General features: G+C 30.9%; 2 long non-coding RNA genes across 2 annotated transcripts in view; one reads left to right on the top strand and one right to left on the bottom strand.

Annotated features, from left to right (window-relative positions):
- LOC115236697 overlaps positions 1 to 12255 on the bottom strand; it is a 65661-nt gene that overhangs the window by 48632 nt on the left and 4774 nt on the right. The window lies entirely within an intron of this gene.
- On the top strand, positions 1951 to 3295 carry LOC115236696. Its single transcript, XR_003884229.1, has 3 exons — positions 1951 to 2155; positions 2681 to 2805; positions 3105 to 3295. It is a non-coding gene; the product is annotated as an uncharacterized LOC115236696 (long non-coding RNA).

Here is a 12255-nt window from a genome sequence, read left to right as displayed (position 1 = left end):
AACTGTTATTTTTTAATTTTTTTTTACTTTTCATATGAAATCATAAACCCCGCACTCCGTTATTATGTATACTTTAATTATGGAAAAGGATATCTATAATCCTATAATCAACAAAAATATTTTGCAATCCTACTAATATTCGCATTCTGTCGGTATCCGGCATCTTCTTAATCCTTTTTCTTACATACGGCATAAACCCCGCACTCCGTTATTATGTATACTTTAATTATGGAAAAGAATTTGTTGATATCTATAATCAACAAAAATATTTTGCAATCCTACTAATATTCGCATTCTGTCGGTATCCGGCATCTTCTTAATCCTTTTTCTCAGTGTATTACATACGGCGTGACTTGACGAGCTGCAAAAATCGCGCGTGTTTAAAAACACGGAAGCATTAAAGCTCCCCGCGCTCGCGTTTTGTGATTGCACGCCAACGACAGAGAACTCAATAATAGAGATTGGGTTTGCGCGTCACGTTTGCATTGTATCTTTAAACGACGTCAATTTCTCGTACCTGCCAATTATCGGTTCCAAAATTCTCTTCCTCTCGGCCCGTTCTTCCGCTCTCTATAGCCGAGGTTTCCGCAATAGTTTCGCACGCGTATGCATAATTCGTAATTGGCCTTCCACTGCCACTGCGGGATAGAAATCATCGACGTGGTTTATATATCCATCGCGTTCATCTATCTATATCAAGCACGCAGATCTGCTTCAACATCAGATGTATGACAACCCCACACAGACAATCGAACGATAGTTTCATCCGGCACGATTATCACATTAGAGATATCGGGAGATATCTTTTTAGCGAATTCCCGGTAATTCGTATATACATATCAGATTCACGATATAAATTCGGCGCGATTCAAAGACGGAGAATATGAACTATATTGAGCTGCGAGATACATGTATCTCGTTCAAAAAATGGCATATGAAGGGATTATAAATGTTCACTCTCTATCTTAAGCTGATACATGAAAATTCTACAGCAAACTATATCTAGCTTAATCACTCGTGTCCTCGAGATGTAAAAGAGAGAATAAGATAAAAATAATAAGAGAACGTGAAAATAATCTATCGCAAGCATTTGTCGCCGGGTTTGATTGCGAATGGCGCAGCGGCGGCCAAAGCGCGACGATTAAGCACCGCTTGAGTGGATCAAGCGTGGGCAAAGCCCATTGGGAGACAATAAAACCGGCGCCTCCGCCAGACGCTTCTGGAATCCGGCCAGATCGCTTCGCGCGACTAATGGTCGTTGACGACGTCCATTAACCCGGACTAACCATATTCGTCGCAATGGGAAAGGGGGACGTTTCACGCGATCGATGGGATTTACCACAAGACACCCGGTATATACGAACAAGATCCCACTGCATTGTATATAATATTTATGTGACATATACATATATAATATAGACACACATAACACACACGAGAAATGTACATTAATTTGCAAATACTTTATTAATAAATTCTACGATTCAAATATTAATATTGTTATTGAAACACGTATCATTAATTTTGTCATCAAAAGAAAATTATTATTGCTATCAATGATAAAATAGATACTAAAACTTCCAAGTGAGTGAATATAGTAAAAAAAATGTAATGTACATAAATTAATTTCGTAATACGCGTGGATATTAAATAATTAATTTTCCTCCTCTTCCTCCTTTCCATACATATTTCCTATATATTATAATATCAAATTATACTAGTAATGTTTGTAATAATTTCAAATTTTCAATAGATTTCTACAAAAAATCCGTATGTTTTCTATTCTGGGTAATTTGTTTTTAGACTTTTTTCTACAAATTTTGTCATTAAAAGTACATTTCTGTTTTCATCTTATTTTAAAATAGATATAAATCTTTCTCGTTTATTAAGCAATAAAAACTATTCAATTAACAGTTTAACAAACTTTTGAATTCTCTCCTGCCACGTCTCACCGTTCCTGAGTAACCTTACAATTATTATAAACATGTAAATATTTGAGGTCAATATTTTCTATTTGTATTTATTTGCCCTTAAAGCACCTGGATAATTCTCTATGACGAAAGACGGTTACTGGCAGTTACGAGTGAGAAGTGGCAAGTGATATCAACTAAAGTCATTTGTTAACAGACAAAGAGACGAGTGTTAAAAGAGAAATGTGAGAGAATTATATGTGTAATATTTTTATCTTATACATTATTTTATATATTCCATATCCATGATAATTTTTTGTCAGTGTATTAATTTAATTTAATTAAGAAATATCAAATTTTGAACAAGTTTTAGAGTATATATCAAATTTCATAAAAAAGTTTTTAATTAATAAACGAAATAATAGAGATCAATATATGAGCCTGAATTACGATTACGCGTGAAGTTTTAAGTGAAAATGATACAAAATATTAGCTTTTTTATCTTTTAAATTCCAAATATTACTAGCGTTTCAAAAAACAATTATACATGAACGTGTTCTACTTTCAATAAATTAAATTATCCATAAAAAAAAAATGTTAATATGTCACTTGCAGTTATAACACGCACAATAATTTCGTTTATGCCATAAAAACTACATATATGTTGAAAAAAAAGTTTGTCATTCGACTTTGACATAAAAAAGATCGTTAATATGTAATGATTGAAAATTATTTGTCAATATTTAATGTAATTTTGCTTCTATTTCTAGAGACACATTAATAAAAAATTGCAATAATTTAAATAATCGACAAAAAACAATAATATATAAATAATTAAAGAAAATGGATGAGAAGGCAAGTATCGAACCGCTGGGAAAAAAAAATAAAGTCAAAAGTAAGTAAAAAAATATATGTTTTTACAGAGAAAGATTTAGGTATAAAAGAGCAAAAGTTACACACAATATTACGAAATTAACATTCGTTAGCATTAAAAATAACATTAAGTATGTTTTTCATCAAAATTGTAAATATTATAGATTACTGTTTTCCGTTTTTCTCTTTGACCGTTTGACTCAGCTAGAGATTTAAATTTTATTTCTATAGTGTACTGATATCACCCTATAAAAATATATTATGTATAAAAATATATTATTTGTAATGTGGCATAAATTTAAAAAAATTCCTTTTTTATAGAATATTTTGAAGAAGTAGCAGAAGGATTTGAATATTTACACAGATTTAAATGTAGCATATGCGGAATGCCAGTAGAACTGTTTGAGCTATTCCTGCTACACTTACGATGGGTACATCCTGAACTGTTTAAAAACAAATACAAATACAAATTCTCCGAATAAATTCTCAATAAATCCATCTCTATCAAATAAGCATTCTCGGAATCGGCCTTTTATACTTTTCATTTCTCCCCTATATCTTTCTTTCTCTATTTTTTTTTTTTTGCTTTTTCTCGCAATTGAAATCAATAATTGTTAAAACGGACATTGTATTTCCGATATTCTTGCTAATATTTTTGATACCGCGATTCTCGCACAACAAGAAAGATACTTGCTTTCAATTATATCATGATGAGATAATAATTTCTATCAATATATATGTATCCACCTATCTAAGAATATATATGTTATATAAGTAAATTTTATTAGCTATCACATATTATTATATTCATCGAATTCGCTCGCAAAAGACATTGATATACAAAACACCAAGCGCTGCGAATATGCAGTTCAAAAAAATTAATATAATGGCAATATAATGGATAACATAATAGAAAAAAACGGTTGAACATTAACGATCTGCAACGATATAAATTTGAACAATGCGATTTTGAACATGCGATAGTGAATTGATCTTAATATCTTTAAATATCGACTTTGAGAACATTTTAAATCCGTTAATTTAAAAAAGTACCGATTTACCGATTTTACCATTAAAATGTTTTATAAAAATAATCCAGAAACAATTTTTTTTCCTTTACAAAAATACGTAGAAAAAATCGTTTTTTTCTTTTTTTTATGAGATTCGCCTATCGTCTTAATATTACACATATTATTAATATTAACATATATACCTAAATTTAATTTTATTTAATGTATTTATAATTAATTAAAGAAACATTAAATAACCTAAAATCTAGTGTATATATATTTATTAATACATAATATAATATTATTGATATACTAATAAAAAATGTGTAATAACATTATTACATTTAAAAGATGTGTAATAACATTATTACATCTAAAATTAACATATATTGTAAAAATCGATGTAACATATAATGTGAAAATCGAATGTTCTGTGCCATATTTCGAATTTTAAATTTATCATTGATAAACAAAAGTATTTTACGACATAGCCGCATAAAATGTTAAGATAATGAAACGACTATAAAAAATGATAACAACCAATTTCCCATATATGATGTCGCATTATCTAGTTTTAAATTTATACATGAAATTTCGGCAGCTGTCTATATCTCTCTGACTTTGTTTATTAGTATCCTCGATATGAAAAAATGAAAATAAAAATAATCTGTCACACGAAAGTTCTTTTCGTTTTTATTTGTGAACAGAGACAACCAAAGCATGTCGATTAAGGGCCGCTTGTGTGCATCAAGCGTGGACAAAATCATCGGAAGACTATAAAACCGGCCCGCCTCCGCCAGACGCATTTCTGAAATCTGTCCAAATCGTTTTGCGCCGCAGACCAGCGACTAATCGTCGTTGACGATGTCCATTAACCAAAAGTTACGATATTCGGCGAAGCAAAAGAGGGACGTTTCACGCGATCGATAAGATTTACCGTAAAACACTCCGACATAGTCCGTTCATATATCACGCATCCCCGCATTACATACAATATTCATGTGACATATTTGTGTACGATGTATGCAACTATATAACATGGAAATGTATTAATTTGCAGATATTTAGAAGATAAATTCTACGAGGTGCAAATATTAATAATACATAAATACATAATACATAATATATAAATATTATTATTACATAATTGATATCACGCATTATATGCATATTGTGAACTGTCATAAGATTAATAATTCTATTACTTTCAAGCGTATAAAAAGTAAAAAAATGCAATATCTATATTAATTTTGTAAAATAATTCTTCTCGCACACGTATACAATATTGTATCATAATATTAAGTTTCGAACGGAAAAAATGTTAGAGATAATATTATAAATTTAAAATTTTTGTCATTTAAAATTCATGCTTCGTAATTTATATATATATATCGATATCTATAATTCGGGAATTGTATGAAAACATCCGAAAACATCAAGATCGCGCAATCGTAAGAAGAACGGTTATCATAAACACGTAAGTATTTGAACTCAATATTTACTTGCTCTTTTATCTGTTCTCACACGGAATTACCTTGTGGTTAGCGACAGTAGTGACAAGAGACAAGTGGCAACATGTCACAATGGCCAAAATCTTTGTTAATATAATGGATAAAAAACTAATGCTAAAAGAAAAGTGAGAAAATTACATATTTATATTTTATATGTTTCTACGTGTTATTTCTACTTATAATATATAGAATGCTAAGAAAAAAAAAGGATTAAAAATTCATAAAGCAGATTCATATTCAATAAAGAAAAAAAAAATGTTTAGTAAATCTATAATTATATGTCCAAAAAAATTTACTTTATTAGATTATGATTCAATCCTATTGTTTTTAGTCGCACAGAAAAAAGGATAATTTAAATAGTCGATGGAAAATGGTTGTAAAGACAGTTAGAAAAAATAATGGAGGAAGAAAAAGATAAATAAATCCAAGAGACAAAAAAGTAGTAAAAAATATTTTTCAAGAAGAGATTTATGCATGGAAAAACGAGATATGTATACACGTTCCAGCATTAATGTGTATTTAATTTCATCAAAATGGTAAAATTTATATAATCTTTAATTTCCACCCTTTTTCTCATCCTCTTTCTCCCAGATCTTTGCATTTAAATCTTGTTTCTTATATATATATATATTATATATATCTTACTATACAAATACACTTTATAACACTTTGCGATACAAATTTCAAAAAATTATTTTCTAGGTATTAACAAAGATGAACAATACAACGATTAAACGAAAGATAAAGATACTGTAAATGCAACAGACGGTTTGAATACACGATCGATTCTGATGAACATGCACAAGAATTCACGCTAAGTATCGGCAGGCTGCAACCAGAAACATTCACGGGTGTCGGAAACAGTAAATATTTAGTTACCTTCCATACAATAAAAAATACGATTATATAAGAGGTCTCCGACTATACGTGTAGAAAAATCGCGTCATAATGTTCGTCGTGATTACGAATGCAGTTGGAGACAGGACGATCGCGGGAATCGAATTTCGCAAATATTTGCATGTGCCGTATGCAAGATTTTCAAAGCTCTCACGCATACAATGCACACAGTCCTGACTACAAAGTAGCGCTATTAAGTAGACGAGTCATCTTCGGGATTTGATCGAATCGATGGCGATAACCAATAGCGGTCTTCTATCTTACTTCTTCCGCGTCTCCTTCCCATCCTCCTATCCATTCGCGATCGGAGACTCGCTCTCGTGAGACAGAGGTTACATCTAAACTTCCGTGCTTTGTTATTAATCACGATAGAAAATATTAAAAATTATAAAAATTTGTTTAGAACCAAGAATCGTGATAGACCCACAAATAAATCTATAATTTTTTCTATTACACCACTTTTTAATCTTTTGAAGAATCTTTATAATATTAAAAAAAATAATAGTGTATTAGATTAATATAATTTTATCAAATTTAGAGTACGCTAAATTATTTCTCATCTGATAAAATTTATTCGATGAAGCAGTATCACTTCTATCGCAATAGCTATAAAAAGTTAAGCTGCTAATATTATCCTAAAAATTAATGACTAATAATCTCATCGACGAAAGATGTAGCCGATGCGTGACTATCGCTATTTCCACCGATGCTACTTTTCATGTTGAGTTTTGTATCACTGACGAAATTCATGACATCGTAAGAAATAAATTTCACACTCGATGATATATCGATATTGAGATACTCTCGTTCGTCTTTATATATTGATCGAATGTTTTATAGAAAACCAACAAAAAAAGTATAAATTTAATGCAGAAAACCAGTTCGAAATTTTATTGCTGGTTCAAGAAGCGCGAAGTTCAAGATCTTATCGCACATATGAATTATCGGCTTCCAAGCATTTTATATATACATAGCGCGTCTTTATCATTATTGATAATTACATAATTGGCATTTATGCAAATACGTGTGCACAAATAATGGAATGTTTAATTGTTGTCCTGGTTAACGAGAGAATCTCAAGTGTCTATACTCGCAAAGACGTATTTTTCACCAAGATTACGTGCGCAAATACGGTTATTGCCGTTATCGCTACTGTCGCTTATATGAATCAGCGTCAAATTGCTAGAACAAACTTTACGAGATAGCTGTGAATAAAAGTGCCGTGCTACGAAGCTGTTGTTATCTTGAAGTTCAATTCGTATTTTGCGACGAATTTGTGAAATTGCCAAGTCACATTTCGTTATATCCGCAGATAGCTATAATCTAAGTTTATTGAAATGCACAGACACTCTCATTTTTAAATTATTAATCGTTGCGTATGTGAAATGTTTTTATATATAAAAAGTACCTAAGCTTGGATTAATATTTTGTTCGACACACACAGTCCATATTTTTTTCTAAAATTTTCTATAAACCATCTTAGTCAAAGAATTCGTATATAAAAATTATATAAAATAGTATATAAAATAGTATAAGAATTAGTATATAAAATAGTATAAGAATTCGCAATTTTTCATTATTATTACAGAACATGGATCATATAAATTCCATCTTCGTATGAAAATCGTTAGTACTTGAAATCAATGATACCCGATCGGCATTTTTAAAGTGACAAAATACAAAACAATTGAGTGAAAGTTAAATAAAAGAGTCGCCCCATTGTTGGAACATATCAAGCCAATTGAGAAGACAGGTCGCGTGACTACAGCCTCTTTCTCTTATCGACGAAATCAATTTAGAGCTCGTCGTAACTCTCCGGAAGGGTAATGCGATCTCTCGCAAAGACTGAAGTTTCCCAAACAAGTTCTATTAAGATTAACTGAAGAGGAAAATTTTTATTATCCGTTTGCTTTCCTAAACCTTAATTCAATTTATCGATCGTGCATAGCTCTAGAGAACTATCAAAGACAATATTTTTTATTAGATCATATTGTGCGTACGTTGTCAAAGAAAATATATTATGTATATCATATTTGCCTCGTATTGAGAAATTTTAATTTAATAAAATCATAAATAAACTCATAAATTCGAAATCAATAATACGAGATTAATAAATTAACACACATTTGATTATGCCATTAATGTCAATATATCATAGAATTTGATTTCTCTGATAGAAATGCTAGGTCTATGGAAATTTAAATGTTTTCATTTGATTAAAATAAAATCATGAAAATAGTGAAAAAAAATATTAATAACTAAATAAATATTGATTGGAGTATTAAATGCTTCTCAATTATGTCTTTTTTACTAGAAAGTCACTGGTGTAAATCTGACATCTGAGACGCAATGATTTAAGATATATTTCTCTTCGCCGAGTTTTATTAATTTATCTAAAGCAATCTTACGATATAAATTACCGTGGCTTTATTGTCCGCTAGTAAGACGCACTGTAATTACGATTAGGTTTCCGAAAAGTGCTGTAGCCGTCTCGATTTCTCTCTCCCATCTTTTATTCCGTCATATATCTTTCTCTCTCTCTCTCTCTCTTTCTCTCTAGTTACGAAGATTTCGTTTCCTCTTGTCTCTCGCGTCGTATCTGCGGGTCGTTGATATCGCTCGTCTTGTTTTCTCGGATAACGCGCATGCAGCGGCCGTCTGCGACGCGAAACGCGGCGTACGCACTGTGTGCGTGCCCGTGATAATAATTATTGACAGATGCGACCGACTAATGCGGCTTTCGTCTAACTCGCCAACGGCGACGGATTGTTTCACTGATGAAGACGCGAACTCGGCGATAAATCGTCACCGGACGCGAGCACAGCTAGAAATTTACATTTTAAAATCGCGATAACCCATTACTTTATAGCAATTTTCAGTAAAATGTAATACACAAAACATTAAATTACTAGAAAAATTCTTGACAGTTTTAATTCTTACGATATATTCTCATATGCAAATCGATATCGATTACTTCATGATATCGAGATGCAAGCAAGCTGTTCATGCCACAATATATTTATTGTTATTTATGTTATGAATCATACATACACACATAGTACGTTAATCAATATCCGCTGAACCTAATATTTTTATTTTAACACTAATTGATAAATTAAAACTATGCATCGGGTCGGTCTTTTAATTAAAAAGATAGCTTACTAAACTTTTCCATAAATTTTAATATTTTCTATTATGCACTGCTTTTGAAAATTTACTTTGTTATTCTTCATCATTGACAATTTTTTTCGCGAATTAATATGTATTGGACTAATTTTTCCTGAAAAAAAAATAAAAATAATTTTCTTAATATCGCAATTAAAAATACAAATGTAGTTAAATAAAATATTTTAATATAATTTAAAAATACAAACATAATAAAATAAAGAATAAATCTACATTTTTAAAATAAATAAATCAAGGAAGATATTTTCGAGCACAACGCGACGAATAACATATATAGTTTTCTCAATCTTTCAAGAGATGCATTTTCGTTAGGAATTTCCAGCAGAAATGTAGCAAGCAAACATAATCCCTTTACGTCATATCAGGGACATGAATGTTTGATTCGTTTGCAAGAAGTCACAATATAAATTGGATCACTTCTCAAATTAAATAAACGCAGGTATTGATAAAATTCGTACAGAAAAAAGCTGTATTGATACAAAATAAGTATAAACGAGAAAAATAACGACAGCTTGATAAGAAGTTAATTATGTTAGTTTCGCAATATTTTAATTATTCGTTAATCACATGAATGCTTCAAATTAGCGCGTATAAAATATATGACATAATTTCCCGTTAAAACAATTAAAGTCAGAAATTATTAAAATTAATAATACTTATATATATACTAAACATTAATTCCAATTTCCGTCATTTATAGCAAAATGTAATTGCCTCATTCGTAATTAATATGATCTCTCGACTTGACATTAAATACTGGCAAATAAATTATTCTGCCTTAATCAGCGACAAAAACGTTCATAACGCAATTTTCATCAGTTATATTCAAAGACGAAAATAAATAGAAGAAATTGTTGTAATTGCTGAAGAAGAGTATTTTTTTATCGCGAATAATAATTCTACAATTTAGAGCGGCGATAGAAGGAAAAATACCGGATAAAAATTAGAAAATTTCCAATGACAGGCGTCTTTTCAACAGTTGAAGAAAAACTTTAATGTTGTTTTTCGGTTTTACGAGAACAAGCCACAAGCTTCCGAGCGACGAGATAAGGCCGCCTTCTCGCATTTGTTTTTCCGCGATAAAAAGCGAAAGCCCGACGAATCGCGCGACTCGCGGAAACGAATAAACTGCGAATTGACATTTGAAACCGACAGAATTTTACACTTCGGACTCGGAACTATTAACGATTCACGCAGGACATGTTTATTTGGGAAAACATAAACTTGGAAATATTTTTAAAAATACAACATAAAAAATAAGAAGAGTAGAAATTTAACGTATTTAATGCAATTAACGTTTTTTAACGTATTTGTTTATGCTCGGGGAAAACTAGTGTAAAATATAATTATTATCGCTTATTATTATGAATTAGATTGAGGCGGCACTCTCTCTCTCTCTCTCTAGAAAGATAATGATATTTATATAATGATCTAATTAAAAAAAGGGGCAATAGGGAATTGCACATCGTATTGTACTACATACACTATAAACGCCCATTGTCGTTTTTTGCAATAACAAAGGTCGATCGATAAACGACATACAAACCATATATGTAACGCAAGAAAAATATTGTGACTTCCCCCACATATCCTCTCCTTCGCTAGATGCAATCGTCATAATGCACTCCTCTCTTCCTTATCTTTCGCAAATAAATTCGCTCGCGAGTAAATTAAAGTTCAACGTGCGGTACGTGCGCATTCATTCATAGAAAACCGCCTGGTGCAATTTACATTACAGCCATCTAATTTATCACGCCCTACGCCATTACGTCGAGTCCACCGGTACCAGTGTGAATAACGATTACTTATACTATACTAATATACGAAGTGTCCTGGAAAATGAGAACGAACGCGTGTATTCTCGTCACAAATTTTCAAATTCAATATTGTCTCTATAAAAAGTGTAACCGTTACTTTAATTACGACGTTACTTTAATTACGACGTTACTTAATAATGAAAATCCACGAGTTGACAAATAAAGTTTCGCAAATAAGACGGAAAAATCATTCGCTTAACTTAAAATCGATTTTGCTCTCTTACAAAGAAATTTTGTTAAATATATAGTAATTTGAGATTTATTTAATGAATTAAATATCGAGAAATAATTAGAGGCGCAATTAATATATTAAATAGAGAGAACAAACTTTTTACTAGATAAATACATATAAGTCTCCCTTGATCTTAAGAGAGACATCTTTCAAATTATATTCCATTATTGCAAAGCTAATAAAATTCATGTACATAACCAAAGTGCATTAACAGAATATATAAAAAATCTCTGAAAACGTGAAACTACATTCAAACATTTATCGATGAGATAATTATAAAATATGGGGAAAAGGGGAAAGAGCCTCTAATGTATATATTAATTTATCTATGGCTATTATTTTATTAATGCACGATGCATTGTGTGCCTTTAACAATCGTTTCATTCTTTATTAATGCGCCTCCATTCATCATATTCTTTCATTTTACAAAACGAATCGCCCGTTTCGCGGAAACGCGCTGCGACAAAATGCCAGCGCGATAAATTCTATCTAATGTACTCGTAATTAAATCCACTCCCGATATACGTAAAAGTTCATTCATAATCAAGAAACGGCCGCGCAACGTGCGCCTTTTAGCAACCTTCTAAGTATTGTTATGCAACAAGCGTAAGCGCACGCGTGCTTGTTTTAACGCACGTTAAGCCTGCATAAACGAACGGCTTTTATATGAAAAAGGAATCACACAATTTTAGATATTGTTAGAGTTCTAAACATAGAGAATTCCTGTGCCAATATTTTTACACAAAAAAATCTAAGCTCGTAATAAATAGTATGCAAAAAAAGCACACCCAGTCTAGTAAACATATAAAAAGATATATA

The sequence above is a fragment of the Formica exsecta genome, unplaced genomic scaffold (assembly GCF_003651465.1).
Source record: "Formica exsecta isolate Colony F162 unplaced genomic scaffold, ASM365146v1 scaffold26, whole genome shotgun sequence".
Taxonomy (NCBI): Eukaryota; Metazoa; Arthropoda; class Insecta; order Hymenoptera; family Formicidae; genus Formica; species Formica exsecta.
This window is presented reverse-complemented; position numbering and strand designations above follow the sequence as displayed.